The 19,502-nt window shown below is 42.7% G+C and overlaps 1 protein-coding gene across 5 annotated transcripts in view; it reads right to left on the reverse strand.

Annotated features, from left to right (window-relative positions):
• Nucleotides 1–19,502, reverse strand: part of dph6 (diphthamine biosynthesis 6) — a 391,285-nt gene that overhangs the window by 97,870 nt on the left and 273,913 nt on the right. The window lies entirely within an intron of this gene.

Consider the following 19,502-nt stretch of genomic DNA (forward strand, 5'->3'; position numbering starts at 1 on the left):
CGCTGTTCGGGAGATACAAATGGTTGCACATGCATTTCCACGTCTCCAGAGCTGTATCAATGCAGACATCATGAGATCTCCCTGGAGTGGAAGCTAGCTATAGTGGATGATCTGCTAGTTTATGGGTGCGGAGACACAATGGAAGAAGCCATTGCTGACCATGATCAAAATCTCGTGCGACTGGTAAACAGAGCTCGCCAGATGAACCTGAAACTGAACAAGAAAAATTTGCAATTAAAGATGCCTGAAGTCAAGCATGTAGGTTATATACTGACAGCAAAAGGTCTTCGCCCAGAACCTGAAAAGGTGAGAATGATAGGAGCGATGCAGCGACCAACAGATGTAAAAACAGGGCACGATTTGTTGGATTCATCAACATATTTAGCAAAATTCTTGCCCAATTTGTCATCGGAGTGTGAACCATTACGCCAACTCACTGCCAAGGACGTGCAGTGGCATTGGGGCACAGAACAAGAAGCAGCATTCATTAAAATCAAGCAACCAGTGACGGCAACGCCAGTGCCAAAATACTATGACATAAATGATGATGTCACCCTGCAGTGTGATGCCGGTGAGACAGGACTTGGAGCAACCTTAATGCAGCAAGAACAACTGGTTGCATTTGCATCCAGGGCATTAACACAATTGGAACGATGCTACAATCAGATTGAGAAAGAGTGCCTGGCCATTGTCTTTGCTTGTGAACATTTTCATCTATACCTACTGGGAAGAGACAATGTGACAGTCGAGTCTGACCACAAGCCACTTCAAAGCAGTTTCCTCAAGCTAGTACGATCTGCTCCAAAGCGTCCGCAAAGAATGTTACTCCAGTTACAGAGATATCATCTGGACGTGACATACAAGCAAGGGAAACAGATGTACATCGCTGACATGCTGTCGAGGGCAGCACTCCTATGAAGAAAGTAGAGAATGTACGACAGAGTGTGAAATCTTCCAGATTCAACGTGAAGCTGCAGCTCGACATGCTCTGGAAGTCATCAACCTAGCAGAGTCATTGAACGTGACTGACAAGCGCCTTGCTCAAATCAAGCGAACTACCCAACAAGATGCAATTCTCCAAGTGTTACAAGAAGTAGTGATGAAAGGATGGCCTGAAAGCATCAAGGACATTCTTGTGGTCAAGAGTGTATTGGGCATACAGAGATGAATTGACAGCCCAAGATGACATAGTACAAAGGAAATAGAGTCATTATCCCTATGGAGTTGCGAGGAGAGATGCTAAAGCGCACTCATGCAAACCACCAATGAATGGAGTCGAGTCTGAGCAAGACGAGAGAAGTCCTTTACTGGCCAAACATGAGCAATGAAATCAAGAACCACACCGGCCAGTGCAGCGCGTGTAACGAGTACCAAGCTAAGCAAGCTAAAGAGCCGCTGATGACATATGACATTCCAGACAGACCATGGATGAAGCTGGGAGTAGATCTCTTCACTCTCACAGGAACTGATTACCTTGTCACCGTAGACTATTATTCTGACTACTGGGAGGTAGACCAGCTGACGTCAACGACTACCAGTGAGATTGTAGAATACCTGAAAGCACACTTCGGTTGTTACAGCATTCCAGACATTATGATAAGCAACAATGGCCCTCAGTTCACGTTGAAGAATTCAGCCGCATCATAAAGTATTAGGAAATTCAACACCATACTTTATCGCCGCACAATTCCCAGTCAAATGGAAAGGCTGAGGCGGCAATGAAAAGCGCCAAAGGAATTATAAAGAAATCAAGCAAATCCAGCACAGATGTATACAATGCAATCCTCGAGTTGAGAAACACACCTACTGAAGGCATGGAAAGTAGTCCAGTACAAAGACTAATGCAACAGGCCGAGGACAGAAAGCTGGGCATGAGAACAATGTGGAGAATTAAGATGGTAAGCAACTGGAAGCACGGGATCATGCTTGTGGACTGAGTGGCGGTGTTCTGCAAAGCGGTCACCCAATCTGCGTTTGGTCTCCCTAGTGTTGGAGACTGCATTGTGAGCAGCAAATACAGTATACTAAATTGAAAGAAGTACAAGTAAATCGCTGCTTCACCTGGAAAGAGTGTTTGGGGTCTTGGATGGTGGGAAGCGAGGAGGTAAAAGGGCAGGTACTACACCTCCTGTGATTGCATGGGAAGGTGCAGTGGGAAGGGGAAAAGGTATCGGGGGAGATGGAGGAGTGGACTCGGGTGTTGTGGAGGGATCAGTCCCTTCAGAATGCTGACAGGGGAAGGGAAGATGTCTTTGGTGGTGGCATCACGCTGGAGATGGCGGAAATGGCAAAGGATGATCCTTTGGATGTGGAGGCTGGTGGGGTGGAAAGTGAGGACAAGGGAAACTCTGTCCCAGTTCTGGGAGGGAGAGGAAGGGGTGAGGGCAGAAATGCAAGAAATGAGATGGATACGGTCAAGGGCCCTGTCAATCACAGTGCGGGGGAATCCTCGGTTGAGGACAAAGGAAGACATATCAGAAGCGCTGTTGTGGAAGGTTGCATCATCAGAACAAATGCGTTGGAGATGGAGAATTTTCTGAGATTGCAATTTAACTACATTATTGGGGTGGATTAGAGGGTGCTGGATCTAACTTTTGTAAAATGTGAGAGTTTGGACTGCTGACGCTGGAGGCCTTACTTAAATAGTAAAACAGAAAACACTGAAGACCCGCAGCAGGTCAGACAGTATCCATCATCATTATCAGTTGACATTTCGGGTATAAACCCTTCCTCCAGTTTTGAGGAGGATTTTATACCCAAAACAATGTTTTCTGTTTTGCTTCAGATTTCCAGCATCTGCAGTATTTTGCTCTCGTTATGTAGAAATGGTCCTTTAACACAAAGGTGCTGCTAACTGACTTCTCTTTTACATCCTTTTGCGTCCCTTTCTGTCTCTCATTGTATCCTCCCTTAACTTTATTTTATTTGTCTCTCCCACACGCGTTTCTGTGCTATTTATACTTCTGGACCCAGAATTCAGCTCTGTGCATCCAGAAACAATGCCAGTTGTGAGATATTGATGTTTATATCGAGGAACAGTTCCATAAACAGGAGTGATAAATAAACACAAGTTTCTGCAATTAAAGAAATATTACCGCTGCCAATGTGCTTTCCCTATTAGCTGTTGTAATAACACCTGCCTCTCTTAATAGCCTCCTTGTCTGCAAAGAACAGTTCTTTTTAAAATTGAGTTGTGCTTTGAGAAGCGGTTGAATCAAGGTAAGCGCTGCTCAAGCTGCTAAGAGGGGGACACAGGTGGTGGGCAGTGGCTGCATATTTTAACTACTGTAAATTCTGCTGTGGAAGCTACCACTGTTGATAGCACCAATATGCAATACACAGAGAGTAGCAGAAGGTTTGAGTTTGAAATAAATGATATATCGGAAAGCAGGTTTTGCTTATTGTGAATTAACGAAACTCCCAATGTATTATCTCCTTGATTTAACTTCTGTAAGCAAACATCAAACAAACAGAACATTTTTTCCACTTCTGTTATCTTCCCGTTCCATTCTTCCACCCTCTGACCTATTTTTTCTCTCCATCCTGGTCTCCCCTCTCATCTCTTTTCAACATTCATACTGTAAACAATGTCTGTGATTAAAAATTAAAATGAACACCAGACTTCAGTAATTTGATTTGAGCATTAAAAAAAAGCTCCTATGGATTCCTGTAGCTCTGAAACTTGATGTCATTCCCAAAACAGAACTTTGTACAGCGAAAGTATAATGACACAAATCAGACCCAAGGGATATTCTATATTTTGCTGATCACAGCCAACTTCAGATATTTGCAACATACCTTTGTGGGTTGATGTTCTTAAAAAAAAAGTGCTGTCTTCGAGGAGGACACATTTAAAACACCTGTTTTTGAAGGGTACTAGTTTAATCTGTAATATATTAAAATGTATCTTATTAATGCTGCAAGCTGTTTGAGTTATCCTTGCTATCCCAATAGGTCACAGGTTCAGATAAGACCCATTGACCTGCTGACTTGTCAGTCAAATACTTGCTTACAAGATGCTGCCAATGTAAATAATCACAAGTGACAATGTGCTAATTGCTGGCTTCTGCAAAGCCATGTAACCTTATGACCTTAGGGTAGTCCTCAATGGCTGGATCAATTAGAACCTCAGGCAAAGAACCCATACTGATACAGGCAGATAGAAAATCTTTTTATAACAAGATTAGGGATGTTAAATTTGCAGCCTCACTGGTAAATAATCCCAGCTCGTCAGGTTCAATTAGTGTTCTAATTGCTGCAAATACGACCATTTATTTAAATTTTTCCTATTCTATAAAGGCAATCAGAAACAGAATAAACAGTGATCAAGATGGCAATTCACAATATGTGAATGAGGAAACAGGGTTTATCACATGTAAAGCACGAGAGCTATAAATTGAACACTTCTTGAATTACTTTACTCCACTCAAAAGACTAAATTTAGTAAATGAAATGCAAACTAAAATTATCTTCATTCCACAGCTTCAAATTCAGAAATTAATAATTAGTTTAATTATACAACTAGTTTCTGCAGCTCTTGGGTAATATGTTTTCAATTAGGCTGTCGTAGTTGAAGCTTGTGAAAATCAAATTATGTTTTTCATTAAAAAGCCTCAATTTGCAAAAGCCTTCATCCGCTCAACATTTAGAGAACTGTTTTATTAAACTAAGCATTTTACCTTCAATGTCAAAATGTTTTATATTTTTACAAATCAATCAAGGTACACTTTTAGCTATTTTGCCCAAATATAGTAAAATGGATAAGCAGAGCTTTTTACTTGGTATTAACTTGATTTCCATTTTGTATTGTGCACCTATTTGCATGAAATAATTTGTTTTAGGGGAGCTGGGTAGCTACAACTGTAGAGACATTAGATCATAAAACTGAAAACCTGAATTCAAATCCTGGTCTTTACTGACAATGGGGTTTCTTATTGCTGGAAGTGTGAGCTGATAACAGTACGGCGAGGTCAACTGGGACCTTGATGAATGACAGGACCAACAGTCTATCTCCTTCATCAATGAGAGTTAAAGACAGATGAAGAAACAGAGGAGCAATGGAGATGGAAATGGGGTGAACTAGAGTCAAATTAGGCACAGAGAGAAAGATTGGATCATGATGGAGAAAAGGGACAGACAGGAAAATCAAGAAAAAGAATGCAAATTGTAAAAATCTCGAAGAACAATTTACCACTTTCAGAAATGAGACTTCACCAGTTCATGTGTCAAGTATGTAATTTGGATAAGGAAAGGAAAACTAGAAGTGGTATGGGGAGGGGATGTTCTTTATATACAGATCTATAACACTATTAGCCATGGTCTAGGCGATAAGAATTAACAGTCAGGTTATCGGTACTCACCGTTATAAGAAAGAAAATCTGACAGCAACTTCTGAAGCACATACATGCGCAGTTAAACACAAAAGTCCAGAACTTGCTGTCAGAGATAGCCTGCTCCTCCACAGTGCCAGCCCTCGCTGATAGACATGGCATTGAAATGACGACAATGGCAGGAATTTGCTGTACTAAACACTGACCATCTGAAAACAGATAGTTCTTTCATCTCCAAAAGTCTGAACAAACATCTAGAATTTGGTGCAGTTCGTTATATTCAAGCAGCAACAGAGGAAGGATAAATATGAAGGACTGTATGATACCCACTGACTCTCTGAATGCAACATCACAAAGAAGATACAGAAGAATATGTGGATGCAAGAAAGTTGAGACAAAATAGAAAAGTTGTCACACACAATTGATTAGAACAGAGGGCACAATATAAAAGTGAAAAGCAGTGTTAGACACAATGGGCTGAATTTTCATGCCCTGACAGGGGTGGAAACAAGAGGCAGGTGAGAACTGAAAATACCTGTGCTGCCTGGCATGTCTGTTGGAGATGCCATTCCTGGCGCTGGCAATGTTCACCAGGGCTGGGGGAGGGCGAGACAGTAATCCCGTCCATCTCCCAATTAAGATTATTAAAGAGCTTATTAAAGGGGGAGGCTGAAATTTTCATGATAGTGCACAAGTTACACACACACTCTGTTGCTGACCTGAAGAGAGGCAGATACAGAGTGGGGAGACAGGCATGGCCCCATAAGAGGGCCAGCAGGGCAGAGAGGGACTTGGCCTTTGGAAAAGAGGTGCCTTTGACACTGCACTGTGGCAGGTAGACTGGACAGTCAGCACTCGGGCACTGAACGGCATCGTCAACCCACTGGCATCGTGGTGGCATAAGAGCAGGGTGCAAGGCCGCCAATCACAATAGGGCAGCCACCTGTCCAAAAGGAAGGCCCTAACTGGCAATGAGGGCATGACTGTCAGATTTTGGGCCCAGTGGTGATGAGGGGCAACACCCTCCACAGGAATAGTGGAATCCTGAGCAGCAGGCGAGTATGGGAGAGCAAAGAGCTGTAGAAAGGCAATGGTGGCCATACCCTCACAATGTAGGATCTACCTCGGAAGATGGAGCTACCTGGAGCTGACCAAGACCTAGTGTCACAGGAGACTGTGACTCTCCAGGCAGACAGTCACAGACATTTGTGATCACATCGCCAAGGTGGTCTTGAGCTTCTTTGCTTCTGGCTCCTTCCAAGGATCAGCTGCAGACCTTGGTGGCATCTCGCAAACAACAGCACACCACTGCATCTTGCAAGACACTGGTGCCCCCTTTGCCCAAGCTGGAAAGTACATTCATTTCTCGACAGACATGGCCTCACAGGCACAGAGGGCAGTGGTTTCAGTGCCATTGCTGGATTCTCTCAGGTACAGGGCATCATCAATTGCACCAATGAGGCCATCAAGGCACCCATGACCACCCAATCAGATTCATCATCAGGAAGGGTTTCCATTTTCTCAAGATTTAACTGGTCTGCGACAACAAGAGCTTCCTCCATGTGCGCGCTCACTTTCCTGGAAGTTGCCTTGATTCCTTCATTCGCCCACAGTCCATGCTGCTTCAGATCTTCACCACAATCCCCAACATCTGAGAGTGGATCCTTGGGGACAAGGGATATGTGTTGAAGAGGTGGCTAATAACTCCTGCGGGAGCCCCAAACAGAGGCACAGAGGCAATACAACCAATGCCACCTGCTCACTGGAACAACCACTGAGCAGGCCATCAGACTTATAAAGATGCAATTCTGGTGCTTGGATTGGTTAGGTGGCACCCTCCAATACTCTCCTGCAAGGGTCTCAGTCACTGTGGTAGTCTGCTGTGCTATCCATAAGATGGTCCTCCAGAGAGGTGTGCACCTTGAGGACAGAGGCCCTGGAAGGAAACAGCTCATAGGGGAAGACAGGAGGATGAATTGGAGGCAGAGAGCTTCTGCTGAATAGAGAGCTGCCCCAGCTGCACAAAGAAGTGGCTAGGCACGGTTCAGGGCATAAACAGCTCGTGAGGATGCCATGCATGTCAGGGATCTCTTGATTCAAGAACATTTCAACTGAGTCCCTCTCACCCAGGTTGAGGGGCATGCCATGGGAGGGAGTCTGAGATACCTGTGCTTACACATGCATGGAAGACACAGCCTGGAACATCTAATCACATACCACCAATGATGGAAGTACATCTGCCCAGAGGCTTTGTCCTCACCGTGGATGATCCCGTTACCTCTTTCACCACCTCATGTCACTTTTCCTGCCGGCAGCAATAAAAGGAGTCCTAGATGTCTGGTTTGAAGTGTCATCATTTATACAGTGCAATGAGATGAAAACAGTAGACAGAGACAGTAAGAATAACCACCCCCCCCCCCCCATTACTCACTTAGTCCTCTCTGCTCCCCTTGCGGCCCTGGAGGAGGTAGAGGCAGCCTGCTCACTTGTTTCGGCTTGCGGTCGCCCTTGTCATGGAGGTGCCCGTGGGGGTTCTCCAGAGGCTTCTGCAGCTGCACCTGCATCACTGCAAGGGCAGCATCTGTCACGTTACTCTGCTGCACAGATGGTTCCTCAGTCAGAGGGGCCAAGGAGTCCGAGATGATGAGAGTGCTCAGTGAGGGCTGGCATCCTCATCTTCCTCTGTGCCACTGAGTGGTCCATGCTACGCAATGTGACATGCATCTTGTGGACGTCAGTGTGCAGTTCCTGCATATATTCTGAGTGATGCCGCATATGGCTCTCCAAGAGGTTTGTCACTCTCTTAATGGAGGAGCTCATGCATTCATAGCCCTGAGCCATTGTGGTGCACATGAGCTGGATGGACTTCTCCATCCTCAGCCCAAGACCTCGCACTGCCTCCAGGGAACTCTGACATACGGGAGCACATCTCCTGCTGTTCTAGGTTGAGCCTCCTTTTCAGTGACTCCTGAGGCCCTGCATCTGTAGTCAGCTGAGCATAGCTGTGTCGGTCCTCGCTCCTCCGAGGGGAACTGACCATAGCTCCCTCTGCCTCTGGCATCTCCTCCTGCCCACTCGTGCCGTGATAATCACCCTAACCAACCCACCAAGGTGAGTGTATCTGCACTGGTGGAAGGTGCACTCTTAAGGTGTAACGGTGTTTCTTCATCTCCTCTTGGTTCTCTGTGCCAGGGCATGAAGGGGAGAGGGTGCCGTGGGATGGACATGTGCACCTGTGGGAGACAGAAGAAGAAATGATGACAGCTAGCCTAGGAGAGTAGAAGCCGCTGCAGTGCTGAGGCTACCCAATGTTACTCAGTGCATGACACAATATCAGATGGGGTGGAGTGCACTGTACCCACTTAATGACAATTTTGCCCTCTGTAATCACAAGGTGCACCAGGAGCTCCTATTTCACTGGGACCGACTGCCTCCTTTTCCATTATACTGGCTTTTAGCAGTGCTGCCTGCTCCATTGGCATGATGCGGTAGAAGAACAACACCCCTCCTCCCGTCTGGGCCCTCTTCTGGGCATCGTGTTCCCATTTCTCCTTCAAGGTCAAAAAAGAGCGATATAGGCAATATGGTCCTCTGTGGCCAATGTCATCTGCCCCTATGCATTAGGTGCTGCATGTCTCAGTGCTGACAGGTCCTTAGCAGCATTGTGGCTGTGAGACATTCTGAGGGGTCAGTCAGTGGCCTGAGCACACAGCGCTCCCATGTTCAGGAGCAGCATGTGTCCCGAGGCTCCTCAGGTGGTGTGCTTTCTGGAGGGTGCAGACCCTGAGACCCGGCTGGAGGGTTGGGAGTTGCACTCACCTTGCCAGAACGTATGAGGTCATCGAACTTTTTACAGCACTGAATCCACATTCTTCTAGTCTCGCTTATGCCACTGACAGCAGCAACAATCTGAACCTAGGCCTCTTTGGTTTTGACAGGTGGCCTCCTCCTGCTACCCTTCAAGAAAATGACCTACCTCCTCTCCCTCACGGCTTCCAACATTACATCCAGGTTGGCATCGATAATGTAAGGGGCTGCCCTGCGTCCGGCTCCCCTGTGACATCTTGCTTCCTGCTGGTGCTGTGGAAGTCTTTGGCACAAACCTCAGACCTCTCTCTCAGGACAACCAGCAGCCTCAGTGATAGCTGCAATGGAGTGTCTAAATCAATCCCCGACTTCGTCAGACCCACCTCCGTTCCTGCCCTTATGGGCTCTAATTGGATAGGAAACCCATCTCCATATCAATTAAGGGCTCACCACCCCCCCACAGAAAATAGTGACTTTAATCAGTTTCCCACCTGAGGCAGGTTCTGGATCCGAAAATAGTCCAAACTCCTGTTTCCCGCCTCTGTGGGGAAAATTCAGCCTAATGAAGGTAAAAGCTTTTTTGAAGTTATTAAGCATGTCTAAACGTACTTAATATAAATTACAACAATTTAATGTTCATCAATTTTGCAGGTATATAAAAATCTCCATAAATTAGTGTTTAAATATTTATTTAAACTGAGATGGCAAGAATCCCTAAATTACAATTTATTGTTCTGTTTTCAAAACATTTATGAAATTATCTGATATTGTTCTGTCTTCCAGAGGTGCCCAACTTTATTAATTTACCACAAATTACCAGTGAAATATTAATGAGAATTTTCTGCCACAAAATTTCTGGCAAATAGAAGACAGGGGAAATTATATACAAGTGTCTGCTTGCAGTGTGGATTGTAGGCATCATAAAACATGCGATCTGGGCAAATATGTTATTACAAAGCAGAGGTTTACAGTTAAAGAACATCTGCAAATTAATTTGATTCACTTTTTTTGCTATAGAAAAGTTGTTTTTGACTGTACTAAGCAGGACCTTTGTGCTAAGTGGAGATAACAATTCTGAAAAGCAAAGAAATATTTGGATTGCTTTTATTTGGGAGGAGTGCACCATCTTTTCTCGTTCCACTTCTCCACAGGTCACAACATATATTTAAATGTTTACCCAGTTACCGATACGGTCAATCACAGACTCTACTCGTTATCCCTGAATAAAATACAGCAGCAGGCTTCTTTAATAAACAACAAAATTATCAGTTTATTATAAAACAAGACATAACCAGTAACAAAGCAAAGCATTAACACAGAGTGAAATATGAACGTTCCCTTTTACCTTAGCCCCTCTCACACACACATGCGCGCACGCGCGCACCCACACACACACAGGTTAACCGAAGAAATGGAGATTTTCTATTTAGAGCTCTGTTACAAAAAAAGGACAAAAAAGAATACTTTAGCCAAATACTTGTTAATTCTTGAAAAAAAAGATATGGAAAGATGTCAACTGCCCATCTTTGGTTTGGCCTCCCAAATACGCGTCGATGGCTGTCACTCGGATCTTTCTAGAACAGTTCTTTTCAGGCGACGTTGAGGATCAGTTTGGCAGGCTTTCCAGGAGAAATGCAACAACAGGGATTTCTGACAGGCTTTTCAGGAGAAATGTAGCATCAGTTTCTCTATTTCTTACACTTGATTCTCAGGAAGTTCTCAAAGAGATGGAAGAGGGTGCTGATAGTGACTGCTCTCTTGGCTGGTTTTCTCCAACTGCTTTCAAAACAGCTCACACCCCCACACACTGCCCAAAGTGAAACCAAAAACAATATCTCATGAGTCAAGCCTCCTGACCCTTATAAATCTTGACTTGTCTGTAAACACCTCCCCCAAGTCAAAATGTCCCTAGTTATCTGAAGACAGGTGACTTCCAGTAAATGTTGTTCTCAAACAAGACCTCTCCCGCTCCTTTCAATGACCCCAGTGAAAAGAAAATCCATGGAATCCTTTTCAGTTTTCCCAAATAAAACAATGCACATAATTCTAAAATACATGAGTCCACAAAGAAAATACTTAACAAAAAATATAGAAGCACTGTCAAAATAGGGTAAAGGTGAAAAGCAGGTCCTGACTGCACAAGTCAATGGTCTACCATTCCATGTTAATGAGAACCTCTAAAATAAATGAACTATAGTGTAGAACAACAAAGGCCACTGCCCTCCAAGAACTATTTTCCCCTCAGTGATAATATATTCATTCCTGTTAATTCATACTAAAGCAATGCCTTTTTCCCCTCAGAATGCATACTTTATCACATTAGAGCACCAAACTACACAAAGGTCAACATTCGAGAAAAAGGTATTCCCTTCCACCCATTCCTGACTTTCTGACCAGCACCACTGCTGAAACCCCCATTCCTTCACACCTTTCAAGCTTGACTTTTTCCAGCACTCTCACCATGAGATTCCCAAGCTCTGCTCTTCACAAACTCTAACTCATCTAGAACATTATTATGTTCTACCTTGCACAAAGTCCTGCTCACCTATTATCTCTGCCCTGGCTTCATGTCCCCATTGCATTGACTTTTAGCATTTTTGTGTGTTTACAAATCCCATCATGCCATCCCTCCTGCACCCTATCAATGCAATTTTCTCCAGCTCTATGCCCACCACATGGCTTCCATTGTCCTGATTCTGGGCGACTGTGTGCCTTTCATTCCATTACCTTCAGCTATTACGGCTCAGTCCTTTGGAATTCTCTGCAAACTCTTTTTGCCTTTTTTTTATTTTACAAATTCTAAAAGCCTCCCCAAAACCTAACTCTCAACTTCACTTTTGGTCATCTCAATTCAAATGTCTCTCTATTCCAACTCAAGTGTCTGAAATCCTGTCACACCTCTGCAGCCCCCAACTCCTGTGAAAGAACTTTGATGTTTTGCTATGTTAGAAGCACCCTAAGTGTGCAAGCTATTGACTGTTCTTTTAATAACTTACAACAAACTATAAGTAATCTAAAGTTTAACGTGGATTTTTTTCCTCAGCAATTTTTCTACAACTATCTATCCTTCTGCCTCTTTGTTGAAGATTTTGCCTCCTATTTTGGATACAGTTCCACAAGTGTTCGAAAGTATCACATGAATATTGCCATTCTTCAGCTGAGAAGTTGCTTTTAAATTGGTGCTTGCTTAGCTTGAAGCCATTAGCTGGTCTCCCAGCAGTTACACTGCTAAATTATGTTCTTTACTCTGGTGGTAAACTCCAGACCCAGTTTCTCATGCTTCAGCCACAATGGTAAAGGAGCCAGAGTTAGTACTGTCAGCAATAGTCATCTTAAAGTATTTATACTTTGAAAGTAAAACAATTAAAATGAGTCCATTGTGCAGTTAAGTCTTGTATCATTTCGCGGATAAACACAAGGCCTAGTTATGTTAGAAAAAGCAATTGGAGGTATGGTGCACAACCTGTGCCAAGTGTCACTTGCCCTATAGTCAAGCGGGCAGGACTGCTCATTTATAGAATATTTAAAATTCCAGTGAGCAGAACATATGCTTCCTATTTATCAATTGGTGACTTCCTCCACAGCATCGGAAAACAGACGCAAAATCAGATGGATGGGTTCACAGCAACTATAAAGGGCTGGCAAATGCTACAAAATAAGGTAAACCTGATTCGACAAAAATGAAGAAGCGATGCCACTGATTACAGTGACCTTAATATAAGTGGTTTACAATGCAGTCAAAATTATATGAAAGCTATTCTCTAGCCACACAAAAGCATATGTTTTCCTCAAGCTGCAATAAGAATGGCTACGATTAGTGTTACCTTTAGCCTACAGATACAGAGCTTTTTTAAAAAAAGAATAGCCTAAAGCTTTAGAAGTGATTAGAAGCTGTTTTAAAAATAAACTATTTTACTAAGTCTTGAGAAGGATCAGCTTTTAATCAAATCCCTGATAACTGAATTCTAATAACTTTCCACTATGCCCCCAAGTTATTTGCCACCAATCATCCCATGGGCCCAAGAAAGACGGCAGCGGGTCTGAGGTAGTTGGGCATCAGGAGCAGCCTGGGCTGGAGAGGATCTGAGGGCAGATGGGAGACATGGAGCAACAGGTGTGAAACTGACCAGGACAAGAAGACAGGCTGGGCCTGAGGGATGGGATGTGAAGCAATAAGAGAGACGGTGAGTGTGATTTGGGTGCATAGAGATTTGGGTGATGCATTAGAAGTTCACAGGTGTTTTTTAAGCATTCATCTATTTTTCAGGTTTAATGGGCTGGTTATGGACCACAGAACTATCATGGCTGCTACCTGTTCTTGTATTTCCAAACTGATTCATTGCCATTAACCAACTGACTCATAATACAAATCGATCAGAAAAGAAAGAACTTTAAAATGCTGCATTCATTTCTAAGATAAACTGTTTTAATCAATTTAAAATTTATGTCTCATATAGTCTGAAATAATGGTCACTAAGTAAGATGGTAAACTATTGACAATGTATTCATTGACCTTAACTATCAAGTAGTTTACTGTAGTCTTTCCAATGCAGCTAAATAAATTTAGTCCCAAGTGTCAGATGTACATGAACTGGGAAGTACATCGTTCACATTCTCTTTAATTATAAATGACAAAATAGCACACTATGGTACATTAGGCACATAAAACTTTGATATATCTTTCAGATCTTTCCTTGGCCATGATAATAAATAAAAAGGTACAGAAATACTTTCAACAGTGCTCCACGTACATTTTTTAGTAAAATTTATTTTCTTATATATAATTATACACAAAGAGGTATTAATGACTTTGGTTGTGAAAAATCACATACACATCACAGATTGAAAACAGTCAGATGATTCCAGGTTTGATCCCCAAGTCTGTGCTGAGCTAGCTGATATCAGCTGTGGGCAGTGGATACTACAATTAGTCTCAACAGCACGAGATTAGAGAGGGACTTGGATGCAATGTTTTCCCAGGCCACAACAGTGTTCTGAGGCAGATTGCTGAGGCTTATATCTTGTCATGCTAGGCCCCCACCTGCCAAGAATGAGGCACATTGATTTTGTCATGAACATTGATTTTAAACTGTTACTGGAGTTAAAAAAGCACATGTTAAACAGATCAGCCATGGCTGGAAAATATTTTTGCATATTAACAGAGTGATTGGAAGGACAAAGCAGCCATTCCCTGACATTCAACCCACAATGGACTTTTGATCACCAGATGTTGAAGGTGGGGGAGTTTGCATTCCAGGATGACTGCTAAGATAGCCGAATACACAAATGGACATGGTCAAACCAGCTGGTCACATGACTAATCTGCGGGGCAACCTGAGTTTTTTGAATTTGTACAAGCAGTTTGGGCAGAAAGACTGTTTGCTCCTGGACTGAGAAGATCTCTCTCCTGTCTGCTCCCATCTCTTTCTGGGCCCCAACGAAATGCAAGATCTACCTACAATCAAGGACTCTACAGTGAGCTCAAGGAACCATAACATCTCCTCTTCAGATATTGCCTTTATTTTCCTTCTGTCCTTTTCTGTCTATATTTGCATCTGTGTATCGCGTATGCATGCTAGCTTGGGTGTGCCGTGTATCCATAGGTGTTAACCGAATTAGAGTTTAAGTTTAAGAAATTTCAACTTTTCTTCTTTAACCCTAATAAAGCCTGTTTGTGCTGGTTTCTTTGCCTTATAATTGGAAAGCAGTGAACGAGGGTTCACCAAGGGGCAGCTAAAAACAGTGTGTGTTTAAAATTAAACCCTGTTAGAGTAAGACCAGGTGAAGGCTGAAAGGGAACCCTAGACCTCTTTCTCACCAGGTCGTAACAATATGAAGAATGACTATTTGCGCTTGAGATCTAATGAAGTCTGGCTCCAATGAAACAGTTACACAGCACAGAATTAATGACTTCAGGAAAGGATGGCGCGGGGGGTGGGGGGGGGGGGGAATTGACAAGAGAAAAGTGATTGGAACAAAAATAAACTAATTTTAAATTAGGAACTATTTGGCAAAATCATCATTTATCAAAGATTCCAATTGTTTGATGCCTGGACAGGGATTATCAGGAGCCAGGACATTTTTTTCTTTTAAAAGAACCCTCAGACTACTTTTGGAATCAGACATTGTCCAACTTCCAATTCCAAGTCTAGAAAATCAAATTAGGAAAATAAAGGCTGTGTTATTTGCATATAGGTGGAAATTTCCAGACAAGCCAGAAATAAAGATCCACACAACCTAGGTTTCATTGATCTCCATTTGCCTTGGCTCACAAAGAATAAACTGCATACTAAACAGCATATTGGTTGATATTAGAGCTGCTCCAACTTCTGACATGCAGTATTATCAATGCAGGTTGCATACTTGGGCAGTACCACTATCTGGTGAACAACCATCCATTCTTCATCCGCAGGTCTGTGAGGTCTCCAATTCCTCATTAGAGAAGACTTATTAAACATTTCCTTTGGATTATCCAAATCCCCAAAGAAAGTTTCACATATTCAGCTGTCTGTGGTGCCAATTTTACCTCCAACAATGAAATTTGTTTAGTTTTAGTTTAGTTTAGTTTAGAGATACAGCACTGAAACAGGCCCTTCGGCCCACCGAGTCTGTTCCGACCATCAATCACCCATTTATATACTAATCCTACACTAATTCCATATTCCTACCACATCCCCACCTGTCCTTATATTTCCCTACCACCTACCTATACTAGGGACAATTTATAATGGCCAATTTACCTATCAACCCGCAAGTCTTTGGCATGTGGGAGGAAACCGGAGCACCCGGAGGAAACCCACGCAGACACAGGGAGAACTTGCAAACTCAACACAGGCAGTATCCAGAATTGAACCTGGGTCACTGGAGCTGTGAGGCTGCGGTGCTAACCACTGCGCCGCCCTAGCCATTGCTCGGGTCGCTAAACATGAAGTAAAAATTCCTGGAACCTTTTCCTGCAACTGTTCTGTTTCTTTGACTTCACGTGGTCTTTCCGCAACTACTGGAGAAGCTACTACCTTCGCTCCGGCCAAATCATTCCCTAGGAGTAGGTCAACCTTGTCTACAGACAAACTATGGACAACTCCTATGGTTACCGTTACAGACATTAGGTCACACTCCAGCTGCAGCTGATACAAAGGTACGGGTATATACTCTCTGCCGATACCATTCACTGTTGGGTGGCTCCTGTATCCCTAAATATAATTATAGGTTTACCTGCTTCACTTGAGGGATAAGGAGTTACTTTTCCTTCTGACAAGAATTCACAATTCACTACAACTCTCAGGTATCTTATTTACAACCCCCACACTCTCAATAGCTTTTGTATTTGGCCTTATAGCTGCAGTCAGAGCTACAGCCTGATCTGTTATACTGTTGGTCAGGGCCCCTTTCTCTGCATTGGCCTTGTGCACCTCAGTAAGTCCCAGGGGTTTACCCCGCAACTTCCAGCATTCTGCACGAAGGTGTCCCACCTTGTGACAATGGTAACACTTAGGCTTTCGGACCTCACTTCCACCCTCAGCATCTTCCTTTCTGGCCTGAGGAGGAGATCCCTAGGACGCTACCAGCTGTCACTCCTTGTTCCCAGCTACTTTCCTTCCTTTCACCCTCCCACATTCTACCCTTCTCGGGTTTGTGGGGGTGATGGACAAAGGGTTTGGGCTTGTAAACAAGCTCGTAATCATCAGCAATCACAGCTGCCTGTCTTGCTGTTGAAACCTTCTGGTTCTCTACAGAGGTACTTACTAACACAAAAAGTGAATTTTTAAATTTTTCCAGGAGAATTATTTCCCTAATGTTCTCTTACGTGGCCTCTACCTTTCGTGCCCACATCCAGCGATCAAAATTAATTTGCTTTACCCTCTCAAATTCTATATAAGTCTGCCCAGGCTGTCTCCGGAGGTTCCAAAACTTCTGCCTATAAGCTTTAGGGCCTAACTCATAAATAGCGAGAATAGCCTTTTTTGCCACCTCAATCTGCAGAAATCTCCTCAGAAAGCATAGCATAAACATCATGAGCTCTGACCATCAACATGCTTTGCATAAGCAGTGTCCAGCTTTCATTCGGCCACTTCATCTGTCTATCTTTTCAAAAGAAATGAAAAATGCCTCTCCATCTCTTTCCTCAAACTCCAGGAGGGCTTGTACAAATTTAAACAGCTCTCCACAGGTCCTGGACTGGAGTCAGTTCTTTCCTCACCAGAATTTTCACTGGATTCAAGGCCACCCCTTTATCTTAGTTCTAGCTTTTTAAATACAAATTCCTTTCCTTCTCTCTTTCTTTTGCCCTTTCCTCAAGTTTCTTCATTGTCAATTCTCTTGCCTGTTCAAGCTCAAGTTTTTTCAATTCTCTTTCCTGTTCAAGTTCAAGCTGCTTCATCTGCAACTAAATCCTAGATAATTCAACCGAACAACCATTTGGATTGCCGCCTTCTTCTTACAATTGCAAATGCTGTGCTATTACTTCAATTTTGTCTGCTTTCTTAGCTCCTGGTTTTAACTCTAACCCCAATTTTGCTGCCAATGTTATTAGCCTAACCTTGGTTAAGTTTCTCAAATCACTCAGGGATAAGTCCTCCTTCCCCAGAAAGGTCGTAGCAACTAACAAAGACATTCCGGCAATGTAAATTTTATTCTAATGCACAAGAAACCTGTTTTCTTCTCTCCTATTCCCTTTTCAATTATTATTACCCCATTTACAATTGCATGTCGTTAGCTTTGGGTTATCCCACACAGAGCCCCCAATTATATGTTACGACCGAGGCAGGAGGAGTGCACTGTCCTTTCTAGTTCCACTTCTCAACAGGTCACAACATACATTTTAAATGTATACCCAGTTACCGCTACGGTCAATCATAGACTCTATTTTTATCCCAGAATAAAATACACCAACCAGATTTCTTTAATAAACAACAAAATTATCAGGTTTATTATAAAACAAGACTTATCCAATAATGAAGCAAAGCATTAACACACAGATTGAAATATGAAAGTTCCTTTTTTAAATACCCCCCACACACACACTGGAAAAAAATTAATTCTCTCTGCAGAGGTCTTTTACAAAACAAAGACAAAAAATTGAATACTTTAGCCAAATAATTTCTAATTCTTGAAGAAAAAAAAGAAATGGAAGGATGTCCGTTGTCCCTTTTGGTCTGGCATCCGGGTATAGTGGGATCTTTTCAGAAGCAGTTCATTCTGGAGATGTCGAGAAATAGTCTGGTATGCTTTCCAGGAGAAATGTGGCATCAGGGGTTTCAGTTATCACACTCTGGATTTTCAGGGCTTTTTCAAAGAGGTAGAGAAAGAAGAGCTGACACACTGGATTTCTCAGGGTCTCTTAAAGAGGTGCAGGAAAGACGAGCTGGGGGTTTCTTTCCAGCAGGCTATAAAACCAACTGTTTTTCAACACTGCCCACACCTCAACTGAACCAAAATATCTCAGAAGCGAAATCAATTCTTGACCCTCGTAAATCTTGACATGCCACTTCTCTGTCAACATATCTCCCAAGTCACCAAGGTTTCTGTTGTTTATTGAGCTTAAGGCATGCGATATTTAGTAAAGGTTTGCTTTGAAACAAGACCTCTCAGTGTCCTTTAAGTGAACTTTCAACAAAAAACAAAGTCCAGCATCTATGAAATATTCAGCCTTCCAAAATGAATCCATTGCCACAATTTAAATATGAGTCTTTAAAAAAAGTGTTTACCAAATAATGGAAGCACTTTCATAACACAGTGAAAAAGTGAAACTGGATCACCTATCCAACAGCATACTGCTATTAACCCACATTACTGAATTTTTGGCAGTAAGTGCTGTGACAACTGCATGTAGGGGACATGAAATGTAAAGAAAGTGACAAATTCAAATGCTTTCCCTCTCCCCTAAGCACAAAGAGTACTTAAGTGGTGACTGAAATACACAAAGCTGAAACCCTCCCTTCAAGTGAAATTGGTATTATTCAGGTATCAGAATGCTTAAGGAAGGAAGGGATAGTCAATTATTTGCAGAAAAACAGGATCTTGGGAATCTCTATTTCATGCAGGGTTTTTTTTGGGCATTTTAAATCAAATGGCAGAACAAAAGCAGCAGCACAGTTTAATATGTAAATAGCTTAGTTTGAAAACAATATACTAAATAACAATTGAGATATTACTAGTGCTGAAATACTGGAAAATAAACTTTGAAAATACCAAACTTTATGTAACAAATTAAAGATTGCCCGTATATACATAAAGCACAATAAATGCCAAAAACTGAATTCATCTTCAAATAAAGTCCCCAGTTTAATACTACACTTTCAATCTGATGAAGCAAAATGTGTATAACAGCAGCATTACATCACAAGAACATTACAAACTAAACCA

This window comes from Heterodontus francisci, chromosome 9, assembly GCF_036365525.1.
Source record: "Heterodontus francisci isolate sHetFra1 chromosome 9, sHetFra1.hap1, whole genome shotgun sequence".
Lineage (NCBI taxonomy): Eukaryota > Metazoa > Chordata > Chondrichthyes > Heterodontiformes > Heterodontidae > Heterodontus > Heterodontus francisci.